Source organism: Pinus tabuliformis, chromosome 2_2, assembly GCF_031772625.1.
Source record: "Pinus tabuliformis cultivar Carrire ecotype Pingquan chromosome 2_2, CPIR1, whole genome shotgun sequence".
Lineage (NCBI taxonomy): Eukaryota > Viridiplantae > Streptophyta > Pinopsida > Pinales > Pinaceae > Pinus > Pinus tabuliformis.
This window is the reverse complement of record NC_142300.1, coordinates 675288220-675310611: the sequence shown is the minus strand read 5'-3', so window position 1 is coordinate 675310611 and position 22392 is coordinate 675288220. Positions and strand designations below refer to the sequence as shown.

Below are 22392 nucleotides of genomic sequence, written 5' to 3'. Positions count from 1 at the left end.
ATCCGAACTGTTGTTCATCTTCAGCTGGAGCATTGAACTGAGCAGAGGGACTGGGATCGGTAGGTTGCATCTCCATGTCCTAAAGGATTCTTCCTGGTTCCACTTGTGTAGGCTGTGGCACCATACCAATGCCAAGCTGGAATGCCGGGGGAGGACCATCAGCAGCACCCAATCCTCTTATATGATCAGCAATGCCTCCCAATTGCATGGTTTCATAAAACATTACTGTGATGTGAGTAGTGACTCGTGGCCGATGAAGCGAACTATCGAAGGTGAAAATGGCAGACCTAGTGGTAGAGGGTGGCCCAGGAGGCAAATTGGTAGCTCGGCGCCTTCCTCGTCCGCTACGAGTGCTCGGATAGCGCCCAGTGAACAGCTCGCTGGAGGCCGGCGAGTCCGAATTGGATTCATTAGGGGCACGCCTGGGTTGGCCACGGCGGCAGCCCATCCTCTGTCGCAGGCGGGCCATAAAAGGAGGGGCCTCAGACGGATTCCCAACAGACGCTGCACTGTATCCTCGAAAGCCCACCGCGGCAGGAGAAAACGTTTGACTGAAACTCTTTGAGCCCACGAGAGCGGAGAGGCTATTTCCTGCGAAGTCCTCTCCCTCCTTTCCAAAACCTTTGCTCAAAACAGGACTAATGCACCTGAGACTTAAAGACAGAGGCCACTGCTCAGAGCTCGAACTCCAGCCAGTGTCCCAGAGAGAAATAGCATAAACCATACACGCCAACTCCGTTTCAGATGCAGAATTGACAGAGAGGATCCAGCCTAACACTTCATCTATCTGCCTCACGCTTGCACTGCCTTGCGCTTCCTTATAGTTGTCTTTCCTCCCTCGATTAAACCACACCATAACTGCCCCATTGATGAAGACCGCCATCGCTTGCAGCTCACAGCATGCGAGAACCCATGCATTTACGACTGAACCTGCGGCACCTAACGAGAGAATGTGGGAGTCTGCCTGCCAGGCTGCCTTCCCCCGCGTTACATACTTCTTCACGTACAGGGTGGGTAGGTGTCGAGCCGCCTCCCACCACCCCTGTCCCATCGCATTGAACACGTCCCTATCCACCCGCATCTGGGGAACTAAATATGACAAGAGCTACTTAGTGGGATTCAAAAGTGGAATTAGTGCAAGTACATAATGGGAGTGCAAAAGAAACTCCTAATCCTAATATACAAAAGAAAACAAAAAAACAACCAAAAGATAATCCTTAATACTCCAAAGTAATATAGATAGAAAGAAAAACTCATGTCAAACATAAGATGTAGACATTAGAAGCTCATTGGATGTCATTAGAGCTATAAGTAGGATGAGAGGAGGAAGAAGAAATAAACACAACATAAGAAATGGTTTTAGAAGAAATGGCTTCTAAAAATGTGTAAATGGCAAAGCTTTTTGCAAGAGGCACGTCCAGAGATGTGGGCCCATATCTTCGCCATTGTATATCTATCTATCTATCTATCTATCTATATCTATATCTATATATATATATACATATATATATATATATATATATATATATATATATATATATATATATATATATATATATATATTAATGGTATGTATATCTTTAAATCTTTCAAGTCAAGTCTTAGTACCTAGACTATCAATACAATAAATTTTCATACAATGTGTGACTGTAGAGAATAGAGGTGTAGGCAATACCTATATTCTCATCTCATATATGAGCTAAGTAACTTGACACGTGGATTTGGGATTCATTGGATACAGGATTCTAGTGTTAGATTCAGACACATTGACCCCCTGGAATAGGATAATTCAGACACATTACATATTATTTTATTACATATACATATACATATACATATACATATACATATACATATACATATACATATACATATACATATACATATACATATATATATATATATATATATATATATATATATATATATATATCTATATATATATATATATATCTATATATATCTATATATATATATATATATATATATATATATATATATATATATATATATATATATATATATATATATATATATATATATATTAAAAATTAGATATTTCTTACACAAATTCTCATTCATGATACAAATTCATTGATTTCAAAAATAGATCTTCATCTAGATGTAAGTTTTATTGTTTACAAAGTAAGTTAGTAACATTATAGCATGCATAGTACATGCAAAATTCAAATACAATTGTAATTTGTGACATGTCACGTAAATGATAAATCATAAATTCTAAATTCATAAATTATAAATTATAAATCATAATACATATTCAATTCATCAATGATCCAATAGGAGAAAGCTAAGATACTAAGATAAAGACACTGACAACTTTAGTTTTCTCATTAAGTCATCAAAATCAAAATATGTTACATAGGTAGTGCAATTCCAATGGAAAATAGAAATAGAAAATAAAAAACAACTACAATTATACAAGCCTCAAGGTAGTAGGTCATGACTCATGAGTCATCAATCCTCATAGTCATCATCAAAATCAACATCATTGTCCTCATCATCGTGGTCACTATTGCTCTCTTTTGCTGCATCCTCCTCCCTTATATTGAAAGTCGCATTGAACACGTCCCCATCCACCCGCATCTGGGGAACTAAATACAACAACAGCTACTTAGTGGGATTCAAAAGTAGAATTAGTGCAAGTACATAATGGGAGTGCAAAAGAAACTCCTAATCCTAATATACAAAAAAAAAAGAAAAAACAACCAAAAGATAATCCTTAATACTCCAAAATAATATAGATAGAAAGAAAAACTCATGTCAAACATAAGATGTAGACATTAGAAGCTCATTGGATGTCATTAGAGCTATAAGTAGGATGAGAGGAGGAAGAAGAAATAAACACAACATAAGAAATGGTTTTAGAAGAAATGGCTCCTAAAAATGTGTAAATGGCAAAGCTTTTTGCAAGAGGTACGTCCAGAGATGTGGGCCCATATCTTCGCCATTGTATATCTATCTATCTATCTATCTATCTATATCTATATCTATCTATCTATCTATCTATCTATCTATCTATATATATATATATATATATATATATATATATATATATATATATATATATAGATATATATATATATATATTAATGGTATGTATATCTTTAAATCTTTCAAGTCAAGTCTTAGTACCTAGACTATCAATACAATAAATTTTCATACAATGTGTGACTATAGAGAATAGAGGTGTAGGCAACACCTATCTTCTCATCTCATATATGAGCTAAGTAACCTGACACGTGGATTTGGGATTCGTTGGATACAGGATTCTAGTGTTAGATTCAGACACATTGACCCCCTGGAACAGGATAATTCAGACACATTACGTATTATTTTATTACATATACATACATACATACATATATATATATATATATATATATATATATATATATATATATATATATATATATATATATATATATATATATATATATATATATTAAAAATTAGATATTTCTTACACAAATTCTCATTCATGATACAAATTCATTGATTTCAAAAATAGATCTTCATCTAGATGTAAGTTTTATTGTTTACAAAGTAAGTTAGTAACATTATAGCATGCATAGTACATACAAAATTCAAATACAATTGTAATTTGTGACATGTCACGTAAATGATAAATCATAAATTCTAAATTCATAAATGATAAATCATAATACATATTCAATTCATCAATGATCCAATAGGAGAAAGTTAAGATAGTAAGATAAAGACACTGACAACTTTAGTTTTCTCATTAAGTCATCAAAATCAAAATGTGTTACATAGGTAGTGCAATGCCAATGGAAAATAGAAATAGAAAATAAAAAACAACTACAATTATACAAGCCTCAAGGTAGTAGGTCATGACTCATGAGTCATCAATCCTCATAGTCATCATCAAAATCAACATCATTGTCCTCATCATCATGGTCACTATTGCTCTCCTTTGCTGCATCCTCCTCCCTTATATCGAAAGTCGCCTCTGCATCTGTTGGTGTGGAGGATGACCCCTCTACAGTATCACTGTCATCAAATCTAACAGGCTCTAGCACTGGATCATTCAGATCCATGTTGGCCAATGCTAACTCAACACTGTTGTCCATAATCATATCATCAGGAAAGACATCCCACATCTTTGTCTTTCCCTTCAACCACTCTTCCCTCTGCCTGTAAATAAGACAAAGGTTGGTGTGCACATACACCATTGTCTGTGCCTTGGACTGCTCAAGCCTGCTCTTCTTAACACTATTCAAATTCCCATATGTGCTCCAATTCCTCTCGCAACAAGAGGATGAAGTCACCTGATAGAGGAGCCTCATGGCTATCTGTTGTACAGGAGGGCTTGTTGCCCCATGATTTTCCCACCAAGAATAGGGTTTCTTAGCCCCCCTATCTCTAATCAAATCATATCCTACAAATAAACCAGTGCTAGTGGAAAACTCTACAAAGTCATCCTCCACCTCATCAAGCAATGCTCTATCCTAAAAAACTCGCCTGAATGCATCTTTCCTCCCCTGTGAGATTTCACCATCCATGTTAGGAGGGAATCTACAAGAAGGTGAACCATTCAACCACTCATGGTTGTAGTATTTTGGGTTCAATGAATGAGCTAAACAATGTAAAAGTGTGCAATTCCTATCCCACCTACTGAAAAGAATATCCTGTATAGTACCACAGAAGACCTCTAGTGATGTCTCATACTCAGGGCACTCACTCTGTAAAATAAGGCTCCTCACAGACTCAATCATGGAATCCCATCCCTCACAAACCTCTCCTAGGATGGATTAGTCTCTATCTGCAAATTGAAGCAAAGAAATGATAGGGTCCATGATCTGAATAAGTAGATCTACCCTCTCCCACCAAGCATCATCTAGCACTGTGTCCTTCACCCTTTTAGAGGTTACTTGATCTGTCTTTCTCCAAAAATACCAAAACTCTGAAATAACCATGGCCCCAAGAATTATCTTGACCTCCCTTAACCTGTTCAACATGATGCATGAAGAGGAAAACCATTTATTTGCAATCTTAAATAACTATAGATTGTTGCACTCCTTGTAAATAGTGAGGGAATTTGTATCATTTTGTACAAAGTTACAGATATGATGTGCATCCTCAATAGTGTTACCAATCCAAAGCACATCAGAAGCAATAGAGTTCAGTGTTAATTTCAATGAATGGACAATGCAAGGTGTTCAAAACACTTGTGGATATTTAGCTTCCACAATCATGCCAACAACCTTTCAAATAGGTGCATTATCTGTAATGATTTGCACATAAGAATCAACACCTATATCTTTAATAACTTTAATAAACAAGTCACCCATATATTGTGCATCCTTGTATTCTCCAAGTGTATCCACTGCTTTCAATAAAACTGGACCATTCAAGGAAGACACCATAAAGTTGATGAGTGGGTTCTATGCTAGATCTGTCCATCCATCAGAAACAATGCTAACCCCAGATGTTGGCCATGATGCTTTAATAGGGTCAAGCATTTTTTGCACCTCTTTTTTTGCCTTTGTCAACAATGTGGTTCTAAGATTCTCTGAACCATGAGGCACATACCCTGATGGATCCCCTTGAGTTAGAGCTCGGCACATCTCAATAAATAGAGGTTAACGTGCAACATTAAAGGATATGAAGTTTTGATATAAAAAAAAATGCAATGGTGAGATCAAGCTCTTCTAGTTTCTCCTCTTGAAAAATCTTGTCCATTGGACCAAGTGAAAATGCCTTTCTTTTTGTTTCTTGTCCCCCACTAGAACTCTCAAATGGGAATTTGTTGCTGCATTTCCTAAAAAATGGAAGGGGTAATCATTCTTGGTTTTTTAATTTATTTTGCAGCCACATTTTCCATACCAACATTGAACTCTCTTTCCATTTATTTCCTCTTTTGTGAACGAACTTTTGTACAAGCTCCAACTCCACAACATGGTAAAGCCAACAAATGGCCTTTCACATGGTAATATGTGCTTGTGAAAGTACTATGGAAAAAGTTGCATCTCCAAATCAAATTTCCTCCTCCCTTCACCTTGCTGCTTAGCCCTTGCTCTCTTGTGACATATTTCCACAAGGGATATTTCTCAATGTTACATTGAGGAAGTCTTCCCTCAACATTACTTGCAATAGAGGGAATACTTGCAGCATACTCTCATGAAATTGGGTGAGGAGGGGCATCTCCAATGGGGACATTCTTTCCCTTCCTTTGCCCTTGATTGAGCCATGAATATTGTAAAAAAATAAACCAAAAATGCACAAATTTGTAAAAGAAATGCATATGGAAACTATTGTAATAAAAATGAAAAAAAATAAAGAGGAAATGCACTTACCTATTACTTGAATCTCCTTGAAAACACTCTCACACCCTTTTATCCTTGCTCCAAACCTCTCACAACAAACCCACAACAAACTTACTACAAAAGAGAGAAGTGAAAATGATAAAAAAGAACAACAATTTCTCCTTCTTATGGCTGTGCGGGTCACTTTTTCCGGATTTGTGTCTAGAAATTGGGACATGATGTGTCCTATTGGGACATGATCCATATTTGATCCTATCCCAATTGGAGACATCGTGTCCCGATTTCCAGACACGAATTAGCATGAATCATGTCTGATTCGCCGAATTCGGGACACGATGGCCTATTTCAACAAATCCGGTTTTAGAGTATATGAGAAATACTTTTCCAACTATAAATTCGACTCTCATAAAGTTATGTTTAATACTTCAGTATTTTCAAGTGTTTAATTAATATTTTTTTGATTTGCAAGGGTTTAATTCTTTTATCTCAAAATATGTTTATGAAGAAAGGAATTAGCATAGTTTTTGTGATTTTGTTATTTTAGACTACATTTTTAAAGGCACTGGCTGACTAAGAAATTGACAATCCTTATCCTTTTCATAAAATTTTTGATCTCATTGATAATGAATAGAAAATGATGAGTTTTCATTGATTATGTTTTTATATGAAAAATATTATGCAGGGTAAAAGTAAATATTAAAATTTATGTTAAGGGGAGTTTAACAATAAAACTATCATAAAAAAATTCCATGATGGGTAAGGGGACCCGTCAAATTTAACCCTTGATCGTACGTATGATCTGATTCATTTGGTTGAATTCATGAGATTGGATACTCTGTGCCTCCAATCATGGTGATTTGGTTCTAATGCTGGAATGTGCACAAGGTTTTCCACACTAATGGGCGATGGCCCATACCTAAGCCCTCCATCCCTTTGAGCAACTTCAAAATACTTCTAGACAAGAAAAAAGAGGCGCTCAACCAAAGGAGATCTATCTAGGCGGGTCATAAATGTCAGGAAACTAGTCTATGGAAACGGGCCTCGCCCCTAATAAATATAGCCATATCAGGGGTACTACCATCCATTAATCAAGCTTTCCAGCCGGATTATGTATTGGGGCATGGAGGGAATCCCAACTATTGGTGGGGTTGGGAAGGCACAAGCAGGGGCCTAAAATGAGGATTCGAAGATAAAGCCCATGTTTCATTAGGCTATTTCCATCGTCAAATAGGACTGGATGGAGAAGTTGTTTGGTTGGTGCACCTCACACTACTTAGGAATCATTTCTCTATTAGTGTAAGCTCAATCGACTATATGTTTATTTTTCTATCTTGTCCTCCCTGACTTGTATTTGTGAGGCTATATGTCCAGGATTCCATGGAGGAAGATGAACCCAAAGTCATAAGTGATAATGGCTTCATCAAAGAAGACGTCAGGTGCCTTTCTGACACAAAAATCAACCAAGAAAATAAGAAAATAAGAGAGCAAGAATGCATTGATTACGACAAGGAAATCAAATATCCTAAGACCATAGGTGGCCACAAGGAAGATTCTCTAGCACAGATGGATTATGATGATCTAATCATCCCTAAAAATGACAGAGACCCAAAAAGGACCTTGGATTCACCTGTACCTAGGCTTTTGAGAGTCCCAAAGTGAAGAAATTGGATGCTGGGGAAATGGACGTGGACTCAAATAAGAAAGATTGAGGCTTTGTGCCAGAGGAGAAGCTTCCAGAGGCCAAACCTACTCAAAAGGTAGCTAACTTTATTTTGTCTTTATCTTTTAATTATAATAATTATTATTTCTTGCCCATGAGGAACGTCTGTTGGCTTAGGTGTCGAGTCTGAATGGTAAATATTCTACCAAAATCACTTGGGGATTTCATGTTATGCCATCTAGGTGGTGCGGACCGTAGCGACAATGCAACCTATTGGTTGGGTTAAAATTTGCTGACCATAATAGTGAACCAATGTTAACTTGGGTGTCCTAGGTCGATCAATTGGGCTTCATAGCATTCTCATTTTTTCACTACTTTAATTGTTACTTTGTTTTCAATCCTTCTTTCCTAGCCTTTTCCCATCATTGTAATTCGTTACGGCCCTATTAAAATTTTATGATTACCAATAGAGTGTACATTTTCTTGTGGTGTCATTAATTAAGGATGTTGTAAACACAATTTTCTTTTTAGATGTAAATTTTATTCTAATAGGGAACAAGTGGAAAACAAGCAATATAATGACTTGTGCCCTAAACTTTGTTCCTTTCTTGGCGTGGGAAAAGTTGATAGAGGATTGAATTGGCTATAGTTGATGTTGTTTTTGTGATTAACGATCTCAAGTTGAATGACATGTATTGATTGAAAGTGACTATAGTTGATGTTGTTTTTGTGATTGATGATCTCAAGTTGAATGGATGTATAGATTGAAAGATGGAATCATAGATCAAATGACAATGGAATCTTGAAAGCTAAAATAAAAGTTGATAGACTCAACCCAAAAAATGGAGTAAGTGCTTGACCATGATTCAATTAAATCTATGCAAAACTCTGTTAATAGTGAATTCACTGGGGGTTTTTTGCTCCCAATGGAGAAATATGCCTGAGATAAAATCACTATAGGAGAGTTACTAGGAATCCACTCTTGAAATTCTCTTAACTTGCTTAGAATTCCAGGATGAGGTTCCTTCCATGGAGCACTCTTTGATGCTCCATAGACATAAACTGGTGCTAAAATTAGGTTATTACCTAGCCATCTCGGTCAAATATTTGTCATATTTTCCCAAAACAACATACCTACCCTCGATACCTCGATCAATAAAATTGTTTGAAACCATGAATTTATTGTATAACATTTTTGAGATTCTTCAAAGAAACCTCAAGATCATTAAACAAATATTTTCGAAACTATTTATCTCATGTGAATGCGAGAAGTAGATGTCCCATAAACACAAAGGAATCTACTTATTATTTCATCAAATCCTCTATCCCATTGACATTATCCTTTCTTGTTACTAAAACAAATACATCTATGAACATGGGAGTTTTCTTTATTTCTATTTTCTTATGTTTTCTCCTGGTTCCATGTCATGGACCATAAACTATCTAAATGGACATTTTAGCATTCTTATAGATAGTGGCTGCTCTACCCTCATTAATCTTTTCTCCCACCTGGGTCCACATTCCCATTATGCATCCACATAGGGCTAGCCTCCCTATCATCTTGCCCCCACCTTGGGTCAGGCCTAGAATGATTCCCCAGAGGTCGAAGCGATTAAAAGAAAAAGTGAAAGGCATAAATGGCCACATTTAACAGGGTATTGTACCACAAAATGCAAAATATGGCTGGGACAAAATAATTAACACGTGGGCAAAAGCTGACACATGAGATCCACCCCATCCATGGTCATTACCCTGCTTCCATAGGCCTTAGATGAGCCTCCTCTATCATTTAGGAACCCATGATTGTCCCAACCCCTAGAGGGCAATGAACTTCCCTACCTCAAAGGGGGTAATCACTGCTATATTAAACACATCATGCTCTTGTCCTTTGAGCCCCGAGTAGTTAACTAAAGAAAAATTCATAAAAGGAAAAAGGCATATAAATAAGGGTGGAAAAATCAAGTTCGAGCACCTCATGTACCACGATTGCTCCCTCCTATACATTATATACCCAAGTATGGGATTCACCTTATCTAGCTACCCCTATGCCCCATTATGTGGCCCAGGCCTTCCCCTCTCATTCCCTATTCCATCTCACCTATTTGTCACTTGCCACCCCCATTAGAAGGATATACCTTGGACATACTATCCCCTCTAGGGGATGAAACCACCTAATAAGGTCCTTGGCTAACCCCCTTTGGAGTTTGGAGACACTAGCACATGCCAAAGCCCACTATGGAAGGGCATGCCATTATGAAACACCCACTTTGTTATCCATGGTCTATAAGCTCCTTTACTCAATTATTTTAATGACAGTTTGTACTAGAAGCCTAGGGGATGCATTGGATCTTATGCAGGATTGTTGGTGGTTTCCATTTGGGTTTGGTCCCCCTATATGGGATCTCGACCTCCAGGGGTCCACAGGCACATGTAGGGTGTGCATAGAGATCCATGGGCCTCCGTAGCAGCAGACAACACTCCACAGATCTTCATGGATGTTCAGAGACTACTAGTGATCCACTTTTGGGATGATGGTGACACAATTGGTGCGCTATGCCCAGTAGGTCACCATAGGAGCCCCACACTCTTGACATGTGTCCCAGTACTTGTAAGATGTCATGGAAACATTCATTCCACCACCTAGACCATTGTAGAGGATTTACAGACATCTCTGATTCATATGGAGACCCATGGGGTCATTGATGTGCCCTCAGATGCACTGAGAGCACCATAGGTCTACTACTTGGAGAACAAGGGGCCACCCCCTTATTCATTAGATTATGAGGAATTTATTCCTCAATATGGCACTTCAGGATGCTATTGAGCCTTTGGAGGGCCTTGCGGCATGCATACATCATTATTTGGCCCCTTATGAGGCTTATTTCTACATTATGAGCTAGTATGGTGGGCTTGTCACCATTAGGAGTTATTATTTGCACATTATTTTATCTTTAGGGGCCCGTAGGCTAATTCGAATTACATTAGGAGGTTATATATTGATGTTAGATACATTCATTTGTGTCATCACTTGATTTGGGAAATCTCTAGCCTTAGAGAATTTTTGCACCTTTTCCTTGGCGGATATTTGCCGGAGATGGATGAATTTTGATGTATGGATTTGGGTTATCTTTCTTGTCTTAGAGATTTGTTATGAAAATGAATTTCTGGTTGGATATACTCTATAACATTGTAAGTGATTTTTATCATTGTTATTATTGTTTCCACATATGGCTAAAATTAGGACTAGTTGCTGCATTATTGTAGTGTGGAATTGAGCTACGTTTTAGTTATTAAATGTATGGGCCAATGTTATTTGAATGAAATGTCCTAGAGATTATTTATCTTGAGAAGCTTGCATTATTTTCTTTAAAGTAGAAATGATTGAAAGTCGCTTTTCTTTTCTTACTATCTACATTGGATGAAGTTGACTTTCTGGGCCTTCTTGATCAATAATCCAAGTCCTCACTCATTAACATCCTTGACTCCATATCCCTAAGTGGATTAGGCATTGGTTCCATAAAAAGGGTGATCATCTCAACCATTATTTTACCACTTTTATCCTTTTTCCCAAGTCTAGACTCTAGCCCCATTAGGTCACCTAGGGCATCAATTTATCGACAATTGAGCCAAAGAAAAATTTTGATCTTCCCTAGGCTACTGCGCTGATGGGTCCCCTCCCTCTCCAAATTTGAGGCCATTATGACAGCGGAATCTCTGGGAATATCAAGCCCTAGCTCTAGGACTAAATTTTTCCTAGGTATCCCCAAGGCTAGACCTTAGTAGGATCAATTTCTCTTACAATATGGTGCACTTTCTGGAGGTTTCTCTACTGGTGCACTTTTTTAAGGTTTCTCTGACATAGGAACTAGGTTAGAGGCACTGAAAGTTGCGGCATTTTGGGTAGTAGTTCTAGTAGATTTTGAAGGAATTGAACCAAACAAACCTGTTTGTTATCTATTGGGACAATGCCTTACAGATTGATGCAGGGGTTTTTCCCTGAGATATTATGAATGGTGTTGGTTGTATATTGATTAGTTGTCTTTTACCATATGATGGAATTATGAATGCTATCGGTTTCTGTTTCATGTGGAATTGTGAATTTTTGGGTTGTGTTATATTCTTTCCATGACTACCCACATTGTTAACCGGGGGTCAAAAGGGGGAAGGTCACAGGGGGTTTGAGGGGTACCTGTAACCCCACTTTATGGGGTCTGGGCAACACCCTAGAAAATTTTGGTTTTGGACCCTATGTTAGGTTGGGCGAACCCACCTATGGTTTTGTGCATGATTTTCGCACATGTTTTTGGACGTGATGGTTTTCGGTCCATGGTTTTGGATGTGATGGTTTTTCGGTCCAGGGTACTGGATGCTTCAGTGTATATAAATATGTATTGTAACATTGAAAGGAAAATAATGAAAAATCAAGCTGGTAATCCTAGTTTTGGGATCCAGAGGAAAATCTCAATGTATATGTGTTTTATGTGTTATGCTCTCACATTGTTTATTTTCTGTGTTTTAGAATTCATATGCAGGTAATTTCTCTACGGGATTAAAACCTACATTTGGTATCAGAGTTGTTTTGGCTTCAAGGGGATGCCTTTGTTGTTGAGGGGTTTTTCTCAGGCCTGCAGTAGACCCTGTTTAGTGGGAGATCTGCGTGATCGATTCTGGTGGTGAAAGAAGATGGCGAGCAGTGGAAAGATAGAGATCGAGAAATTTAATGGTTAGGGTTTTGAGTTGTGGAAACTCAAGATGGAGGATCTGTTGGTGTATAAAGATCAGTGGATCGCGGTAGATCCAGGTAGTAAACCAACAGGAGTGTCTGGTGAAGAATGGAAGAAGTTGGATCGGAAGGCAAAGAACACAATACAATTGTGTGTCTTAGATTCAGTATTGTTGAATGTATCAGGGGAAGCTACGACGAAGGCTTTGCTGGAAAAGTTAGGAACTTTGTACCAATCTAAGTCTTTGCTGAATAAACTGTTCCTGTGGAAAAATCTGTATAACTTGAGGATGAAAGATGGAGACTCGGTGACAAAGCATCTGAATGCATTTAATATTGTGGTAAGTCAGTTAGCATCTGTTGATATTAAAATTTTAGATGAAGATAAGTGCATCAGTTTTTTGTGCTCTCTACTAGATTCGTGGGATAGTCTGGTTATTGCAATAGGTAGCAATGCAACTACCTTGCAGTTTGATGAAATAGTCTCATCCTTGCCGACGAAGGAGATGAGACGGAAAAATATGGAGAGCCAGAATGGTGATGCCTTATTTGTACGAGGATGGTCCCAGAATAGAAACAAAAATAAGTCATTGAGTGGGAGATCTAAATCTCCAAGAAAATCTGTAAAGATGGTGTGCTGGAAATGCGGAAAGGAAGGGCACTACAAAAGGGACTGTAAATCTAAAGCTCTTGATAAAGGAAAGGGATCTAATGATGCTCCTCCTGTAGAGGCAAAAACCACCTCAGATGAAGGTGGGGATGTGTACTTGGTTCTTCAAGTACACATGTAGATCATCAGGCATGGTTGATTGATTCAAGTGCATCCTTTCACTTCACTCTCCATAGAGAGTGGTTCTACGAGTATGAGAAATATGATGGTGGTGATGTCTTCTTGGGGGATGACAGGAAGGCTAGAATCGTTGGTCACGGAAAAGTAAAATTGAAGTTGCAAGGTGGAAGGGTTAGAACGCTTTCGGGTGTTCTACATATTCCTACATTAGCCAAAAATTTGATTTCTGTAAGCAAGCTAGATGATGCAGGTGTAAAAATAGTGTTCGAGAAGGATACCTGCAAAATGGTTTGAGGAGTACTAGTATTGATACGGGGAGTTCGGATTGGAACTCTGTACAAGCTGCAAGGTAGCATTGTTATTGATGGGTGCAATAGTTTCGTGGTTCTTGAAAGTGGAGCAGAAAATCTAGTGGTATCTGGAGAGAAGACCAGGTTTTGGCATCAAAGGCTTGGAAATATTGGAGAGAAAGGCCTTCGAATACTTCATGGTAAAGGTATGGTAGAAGGTATGAGTAACAGCTCTCTAGATTTTGATTTCTATGAAAATTGTGTATATGGGAAGCAGAATCGTGTGTGTTTCCCCTCTGGTAGTAAGAGGGTGAAACAAATATTAGAGCTTGTGCATAGTGATGTGTTTGGACCTATGAAGGTTCCATCACTGGGTAAGTCTATGTACTATGTATCATTTATAGATGACTTCTCAAGGAATACATGGATATATTTCCTTAAGAAGAAATCTGAAATCTTTGACAGTTTTAAAGAATTTAAGGCTCTCGTGGAAAATCAGAAAGAGAAGAAGATAAAGGTGCTGAGGACAGATAATGGTGGAGAGTTTTACAGCAAGGAATTTGAAGAATTCTGTAAGAAGTGTGGTATAGTATGACAAAATACTACTCCATATACACCTCAGCAAAATGGAGTTGCAAAAAGAATGAACAAGACGTCAATGGAAAGGGCAAGAAGCATGCTCAATGGTGCCGGGTTAGGATAGGAATTCTAGGCGGTCTGATTGGACCATTTGTACACATTCAAATTCCAATTGATATGTTTATCAATTCGAATAATAGAATGGTTGAACCATTCTCTCTTAATTTTTTTCCAACTTGATGAATTCCGGTCAATTGTACCTTTCGTTACATTATTTAAATTTTCACCGGTGGATACTACATGTTACCTGGTCAACAGGTCGCCTTCATCAGCGTTGGAGGATAAGACTCCACAAGAGGTATGGACTGGTAAGAAACCCTCTCTTTCACATCTGAGGGTATTTGGATGTGATGCGTATGTACACGTTCCAAAGGAGAAAAGAACCAAGTTAGATAGTAAATCTGAAAAGTGCATCTTTATTGGGTATAAGGATAGTTTAAAGGGTTATAAGCTTTGGAACCCAGTAACAAGGAAGGTTATGTATAATCGAGATGTGGTGTTCAGAGAGGTGAAAGATGTTATTAAACATGAAGACCAACCAAAGGAACCTGAGAAGATAGAGTTTGAGCTAAAGGAGGAAGAATTAGACTCTACAGTAGAGGAGGAATCAGAAGATAAAGAGACACAAACTCCACGTGTGAGAAGATCAGTTCGAGAAAGAAGGCAGCCAGAAAGGTATAGTCCATCTGCTTTCTGTTCAAATTTTTCTTTATCTATTACTGATGATGATCCCAAAATTGTGAAGGAAGCAGTAGATTCAGAGGATGGAAAACTCTGGAAAGAGGCCATGATTGATGAAATGGCATCTTTGCACAAAAATGAGGCTTGGGATCTAGTGGAGTTTCCGGTTGGAAGGAAACCCATTGGTAGCAAATGGGTGTTCAAGAAGAAGACAAATGCAGAAGGAAAAGTGGAGAATTACAAAGCTCGGTTGGTAGCAAAAGGTTATTCCCAGGTGCTGGGAATTGATTTTGGTGATATTTTTTCTCCTATTGTGAATGTAACTTCTATTAGATTACTTTTGTCTATTGCTACTACTTTTGATTTTGAGGTAGAATAGATGGATGTGAAGACAATATTTCTTCACGGGGATCTAGAAGAGGAGATCTACATGAAGCAACCTGAAGGGTTTGCGATGAAGGGTAAGAAAGAACTGGTATGCAAGTTAAAGAAGTCTTTGTATGGGTTAAAATAGTCACCAAGGATGTGGTATCAGAAATTTGATACATTTATACGGGGGCTTGGCTTCACCATAAGCAAAGCAAATCACTGTGTGTATTTTAAATTAATTGGTGACCGTGTTATTTATCTGGTCTTGTATGTGGATGATATGTTGTTGGTTGGAAATGACAAAGAAGTTATCCAGGATTTGAAGACCTAATTGTCCACCAAATTTGACATGAAAGATCTTGGTGTTGCAAACTATATTCTGGGCATGGAAATTAAAAGAGATTGGGCAAAGAGGAAGCTATGGTTAAACTAGAGGAAGTATGTCGAGACAATATTGCAGAGGTTTAATATGCAAGATAGTAAACCAGTGAAGGTTCCTATTCCTGTAGATGTGAGGTTATCTACTGAACAATGTCCCAAGACACAAGAAGAGGAAGAGGACATGTCCCGTGTTCCATATGAAAGTGCAGTTGGTAGCCTGATGTATGCAATGGTCTGTACTAGACCAGACATTACACATGTAGTGGGAGTATTGGGTAAGTTTATGTCAAAACTAGGAAAGGAGCATTGGACAGTAGTGAAGTGGGTTTTCAGGTATTTGCATGGCACTAGTGATTATGGTTTATGCTACCATGGAAGACTAGGATTGGACAGAGTGTTGGATATTCGTGGCTTTGTTGATGTAGACTGGACTGGAGATATGGAATAGAGAAGATCTACAAGTGGGTATGTGTTTAACCGATTTGGAGGTGCATTCAGTTGGATGAGTAAGAAACAATCTGTAGTGGCACTATCAGCTACAGAGGCAAAATACATGGCATCCACTCATGCAAGCAAGGAAGAAGTTTGGTTGCAGAGATTGTGTTCAAGTATGGGGTTAGTACAGGAAGCTATAAGGATAGAGTGTGATAGCCAAAGTGCAATTTTCATGGCAAAGAACCCTGCATATCATTCAAAGACAAAGCACATTAATGTTCAGTATCACTTTGTAAGGGATATGATAGAAGACAAAATGGTGTTGTTGGAAAAGGTTGACACTTTGAAGAATACTACAGATGCATTTACAAAGTTCTCTTGGTGTAGAGAAACAATGGGTGTTGTAGGGCTAGATAAATGACTAAGCTCTCTTGTGGACCCCTATGGAAAGTAAACAACAAGTGGGAGAATGTTGGGTTGTGTTATATTCTTTCCACAACTAGCCCATGTAGTTAACTGGGGGTCAGAGGGGGGAGGTCACAGGGGATTTGAGGGGTACCGTAACCCCACATTATGGGGTTCGAGGCAACGCCCCGGAAATTTTTTGTTTTGGACCCTATGTTAGGTTGGGCGGACCCACCTATGCTTTTGTGCATGATTTTCGCACATGTTTTTGGACGCGATGGTTTTCGGTCCATGGTTTTGGACGCGATGGTTTTTTGGTCCATGGTATTGGATGCTTCGGCATATATAAATATGTATTATATAATTGAAAGGAAAATAATGAAAAATCAAGCTGGTAGTCCTGGTTTTGGGATCCAGGGGAAAATCTCTGTCTATATGTGTTTTATGTGTTATGCTCTCGCATTGTTTATTTTCTGTGTTTTAGAATTCATATGCAGGTAATTTCTGTACGGGGTTAAAACCTACATGAATATTATCATTCATAATTTATCATGTATGTTTATAAGTTACTTGCACTTGAATTTCCTTCACTTTGTGCATTTAACATTTTCATTCTTTTAGGCTTTTACATATTTAATTTGTAATAACAATTTATGTATCTTTAATTTTTTTTCCTGCCCCCATTGTGTCGTCCATTGTTTAATTCTAGGGTACCTTCTATCCATCACCAAAATCCCTTCTCCTTGCCCCCCTTCCCCTAAAACTTGGTGTAACATTGGTCAAGACAATTCTTCTCAGCAAGCTCTACTTTATGTTTTTTTTGTGATTGGACTTACATGGAACAAATTGTGCTTGAAGCTCGGAACATACAAGACTTTTGTATCTTTTTGAAAACACCATTTGATATAATTATAGACACATTACCATGTCCCTATTCTATATCTTGGTTACTTTCACCTCAACAATTGTTCCTCCTTGCATTCGATATTTCATTTCAAAAAACTAATCCCTACCGTGTTAAAGAATATTTTGTACATGTATAACATGTACTTCTATCTATTATCAATTTAAATTGTCATTATTAGTGTATTTTGGCTTCTTTTATGGAAAGCCTTGAGATTCTCAACCAAAACATATAACTTAACTATAAAATCTTAGAGTTTAGTTCTGGCACATTTTAGAATGGAAATCAAGTTGATGTTTCCAAATATCCCCTCAAATATGAATTCTACAACCATACTTTTCCATTTACTGACACTAGTTTTCCTGACCATATGGAGAGAGGCATGGAAATATCTCTGAGCTCACGAAGACATGTTCGCATTTGACTTTGTGGGATCAGATTTTGTGTTGTAGGTGAAAGATGGCACAAGCCAACCATTCACTTTTGCCTATTCAACATAGCTTGAAAACCTTTCCCTAGATTTGGGAATATCCAAGGCCAAGTCATTAAGCTACCCTTGTGAAACCTTTCATCATTTGATTTATTGCAATAAAACCTTCACTTGAACATTCCTACAGTAAATTCAACAACCTATAATTTTTTTCTCCACTTCCATAACCAAAGATTTTTTCACAACCTCGTCGGGAAAATGGCATATTATAGTCCCATATACATTGGCATGCTTCTCCAATATCTGTCCTTATCTCATATTCCTCCAACAGTTTGTTGATTTTGTCTTTTGCATCCTCAACTGTCCAATCAGTGCCACCATGATGGGAATGAACTTGAGGAAAACCATTTTGAAATATGTTTCTCAACTTATGAAACTATCCTTCAATTATCTATGCAATTATGTGGCCTAAATATCCACATAAATTTCATGTCTTTGACCATTCTTTTAACTTCTCCAAGGCAATAGAAAAGGACTTCAAGTAAGGTATGTATGTAAACCTACAAAACTCGCGACTTTTATGTGTTGAACTCAACCCAATGTTCAAACTGAAACTAGATCTCGTACCTAGACCCATTTCAAATAACACATCCCTATTTAAGGGCTTCTAATTGTCACAATAAAATTGTGTATATGTGTTAATGTTGAGGAGAATAGTCTCAAGTCTTAGAGGAAGCTAAGATCTGCTCTTCACACTATGATAATATAAAGACTTGTGAAATGAACGAACGTAGATTAAGGCCTTAATCATTAACCTTATATATGACTTGGCTACTCGACATGACAAAACATGTATAGCTTGACAAATAAGAAGATGCCACATTTAATCCACGTTGGAAAAATAACCATAAGAAAATTTGTAGCATCCAATCTTTTTACATGAGGTGCTTACATTAGGGGGTTTCATTGCAAAATATAGTGTATGTAGATGGAGTGGGAACCAAAGGAAATGAACCTGGATCAAGTTTTTGATACCATGTAAAGGTTTTCCATTACACCAAAACTTGTAGGCATTAATAGAAACCAAAACTTGTTGCCATTAATAAACTTCCAAATCAGTAATGTCATCTTGTAGGAATAGTTAATCCCATGTTCCCAGGATAACAATTAGTCTATGGGATCAATTACAAGAGGTGTGGTAGTTATTACAATAATTTGTTGATATAATGTCTAAATGGATCAAATTTAATGACAAACCCTATAAACACTGTGTAGCAGTAAGAGTTATCCAGATGGAATATTTCTTGTTTTTATTCTCAAATCTTACAAACAGAGGCTTATCATTTGAAGAGAATCCATGGATGATAGGATTGGTTAGTTATGTTTCTTTGTTTATGAAATTATAGAGCTTGATATTTTATCACTTTCAAGAGTTGTCATCTTCTATCACAGTGTGGGTTAGCCTCCCCGACCTACTTCTAGAGCCTTGGCATGAATGTGTATTTTCTTAGGTGCAAAACTCTGGGTTCTTATTTGATGCTAGCAAAGCTCACAATAGAATGAACCAACCCCTTATACACAAGGGTGTGGATTTTAAGTCAAACTTAACCTTTACCAACTTTAACTCCACTTAAAGCTAAAGGACTATTTGTGGGAGAAACATATTTGAATATGAAAACGTCCCTTTGAATTGTAAGATCTTCTCTGAAACAAGGCATTTGGAAAATTAGTGTGCAAAGGGATGTTCACCCTTGGAAATCATTAGGGGTGTTTTAACAAGAAGTGTAAGGCACATAATTCTAGGTAGTGTACAAAATCGATTACAACAGTCCTTCCTTTTGGCTAAGTTGCAATAGTTGAAGTGTATTTACCCTTTCAAAATCACCCAGGATTTGCACCTAGTTTCGATTTTTGTCCACAACACATTGTTGGACATATCAAATTTGTCTATTTTTCTACACAATCTATTATAATTATGCTTGACAAAAACCTCATACTCTTGGTGAAGCCACAACTTACTACTAGATCTTACTATGTGTACTAATATCCTTGGTACTTACTGTTCCTTTACTTTTTGGAAGGAGTATTTTTTATTTCTTTTGTTGTTTGACTTTTAGTGGAATTAAGTGGTCTTTCCAAGGTTTCATGTTTTTTTATTCTTCTTTCCTTTGTGTTTTCATCCTCTCTGTGTTTATTACTTCCCATTTTATCTCCTGGTCTTCACTTCCTTGGATATTTTCTTTAATTCCCCTCGAATTACTTCAAACTCTTTTATTATGTCATTAGTGCTTAGAGTATGTTTGTATAAAATAGTACATGTCTCAAGTGAATCACACTTGGCAAGCTCTTGCCCATGTCTATATCAATATAAAATTTGGCACATGTAATGAAGGCCTCATCTTTATAAATATTATGACAGAGAAAAAGCTACCAATAGACTCCAGGGTTCCTGGTAGCTACCAATAGACTATTAGTTTATATAATCATGAAGACCTTGTTCATATATGATGACCAGCCATCTCAAGTAGTTGCGGAGGATGTTGTATCAAATGCACTAAGAGAACCTGCATTTATAAAAACATTTGATGCTCCTTTTTTTTAATCTGGTAAGAAATGTGTGAAGGTTGGGTTTCTTTTTAGATTCCTTAGCACTGTTATTCATGGGAGTCAACAAGCAGCCAACAACCTCCACATTAGCTTCAAAAATATCATGTCTTTCATCGTGAAGATTGTAGGCTCACATTTTGTGTCCCAAACCAATACCACTATCCTCATGACCACACAAGTAAACCAACACTCCTCTCCCAACTAGCTCAATCTGTTGCATAGTTAGTGCCAGTTGGTTTTCATAGTCACACCTAGTTGACCCAAATATATCTCCCATGAGACATTCAGAATGAACCCTCACCAATACATCTAGTCCACCACCCATGTTACTCTTAACCATGAAAATATGTTCCATGCCATCAAACTTTGAACAATAGAAATATGCCTGAAATGGTCCCGACATTCTAGGCAACCTAACAATAACACTTAGTTCAACCAAGTTTTCATGTTTCTTTCTATACCTAACAAGATCTGCAATAGATATAAGTGGTAAATTATGCTCCTTTGCAAATTTTTGCAACCTTGGTAAGTGATCCACTGAACCATCATCATCAACTACCTCATAAAGCAATGTAGTAGGATTTAATCTTGCTAATGTTGGTAGATCTGTAGATGCTTCTATATGACCAGATCTCTCTAGGACTCACCCTTCTTTGTATTTCAGAGGGAAGGTATGACCAGGTCTCCTAAAATCACCAAGTTTATAATATGGAGATGTGAGGGCCAAAATTGTCTTCGCCTTGTCTTTTATTGATACCTCAGTAATTTTACCCTCTTTTGCATCCACATATATTCTAAATTCAGTACGAAGCTTCTATTCATTTTCTTTGTCTTGTACCATAAGTGGTATTTCAATCCTTCTTAGGACTTCTTCCTTTATGGAAGATGATTTTTGCAGTTGATTCAAGCTAGTTATAGTTTCTACTTTAGTGTAAAGTTCTATATTCTTCATTTCTGTATTATCCCTTTTGTTTGATTGTTTTGTAATAGTCATATTTTCTTATGACACTAACATGTCAGGCCAGGTAGTAACTCTCCAAAGGCAGAAAAAACTGATTAGTCTGATTATTCCATAGGTATGTTATTGTTTTATACATTAGGAGTGATTGTTCAGTTCATCTTCCGATGACTGTTCACATTCCTGATTTATTTATTTTACAAATTCCCCAATCATGAAGATTAGGTGTCAACATTCCCCCCCCTTAATTTGAAGGGACGTTGGTGAGTCCAAGCATCATTCTGGATCATTCAAGCTTTTCCTTTCCAAGTGCTTTGGTGAAGATGTCTGCAATTTGCTCATTTGTGGAACAATGATGGAGATGGAATGTTTTGGCCTCAACATGATGTTGAATCAGATGATATTTAGTATTGATATGCTTTGTTCGATCATGAAACTTTGGATTCTTGGCCAACTTTATTGCAGAGGTGTTATCAATCATGAGTGGAGTTGATTGTACTTGTTTTACTTGCAAATCTTCAAGAATTTTCCTGAGCCACACAATTTCTTTTGTTGCTTCAGCTGTTGCCACGTATTCTGCTTCAGTTGTGGAATCTGCTGGAACTGATTGTTTGCCTGATCTCCAGGAAACAGCTCCTGATCCAAGACTCATAGCATATCCTGAAGTAGATACCCCAGTTTCTTTGTCTCCATCGAAGTCTGAGTCAGAGTATCCAATCAAGCTGAAGTCGTCCATTCCAAGGTCTTGAGTTCCCTTCAAGTACCTTAGAACTCTTTTTGCAGTAGACCAATGTCCCTCACAAGGCTTTTGC

The 22392-nt window shown here is 37.5% G+C and overlaps 1 pseudogene; it reads right to left on the bottom strand.

Moving 5' to 3' along the window:
* Window positions 1-20513: 20513 nt before the first annotated feature.
* On the bottom strand, window positions 20514-21574 carry LOC149194455 (bifunctional riboflavin biosynthesis protein RIBA 1, chloroplastic pseudogene; annotated as a pseudogene).
* Window positions 21575-22392: the final 818 nt, after the last annotated feature.